This window comes from Penaeus monodon, chromosome 29 (assembly GCF_015228065.2).
Source record: "Penaeus monodon isolate SGIC_2016 chromosome 29, NSTDA_Pmon_1, whole genome shotgun sequence".
In the NCBI taxonomy this organism is placed as follows: Eukaryota; Metazoa; Arthropoda; class Malacostraca; order Decapoda; family Penaeidae; genus Penaeus; species Penaeus monodon.
In genome coordinates this window covers 28,366,616-28,367,337 of record NC_051414.1, presented here as the reverse complement: position 1 = coordinate 28,367,337, position 722 = coordinate 28,366,616, and the positions used below count along the sequence as shown (strand labels likewise).

At 41.3% G+C, this 722-nt stretch overlaps 1 protein-coding gene across 1 annotated transcript in view; it reads right to left on the bottom strand.

Annotated features, from left to right (window-relative positions):
* LOC119592106 (probable cation-transporting ATPase 13A4) overlaps window positions 1–722 on the bottom strand; it is a gene marked incomplete at its 3' end in the record, with an annotated part of 17,932 nt that overhangs the window by 9,447 nt on the left and 7,763 nt on the right.

Here is a 722-nt window from a genome sequence, read left to right as displayed (position 1 = left end):
GGGGGGGGGTCCGTTGTTGTGGGTGGATACGAGTTGTGTGGGGTTTTCATTGTGTGTTTTTGAATCGTTGCTGTGGGTGAGTGAAGTTGAGTGGGAGGTTTTCTAATCCTTTATTTTTGGTCCGTTGCTGTGGATGGATGGATGAGGTGAGTGGGGCTTTTCAATTATATATGGGGGGATTTGCGTGGCGTTTCAGTCGTTTATTTTTCGGCTGTTGCTGTGGGTGGGTGAGAGTTGACTGGGGTTTTTAATCGCTTATTTTTCGGCTGTTGCTGTGGAGTTGAGTGGGGTTGTAATCATTTATTTTTGGGTTGTTATCATCATTTTCATAATATTTTATGCATATTATTCTCCATGTTTTTACTATTTATTTTATGGCTATTGCTGCAGAGTTGAATGAAGGTTTTAGTTATTCATTTTTGTGCCGTCGCGATGAGTGGATGGAGCTGAGTGGGTTTTCATTTATTTAAGGGCTGTTGCAGAAGGGGAAACAGTTCTCATCTTTTTCTCTAAACGCGTTGCTATCATGAGATAAATATAATCAAATGTTGGGTTTAATCTGATAAGTTGTCTCGCCGACTTCCGCCTCTAAAGTGTTGCTAGTTTTTTTCTCTCAGGGGAGGGGGAGGGATCGGGGGAGGATCACTTCCTCTTTATTCTGTTATCGCGATTTTAGTGACTTTTTCCAAATTGGAATTATTGTAATCACCAGTGCTTATGTT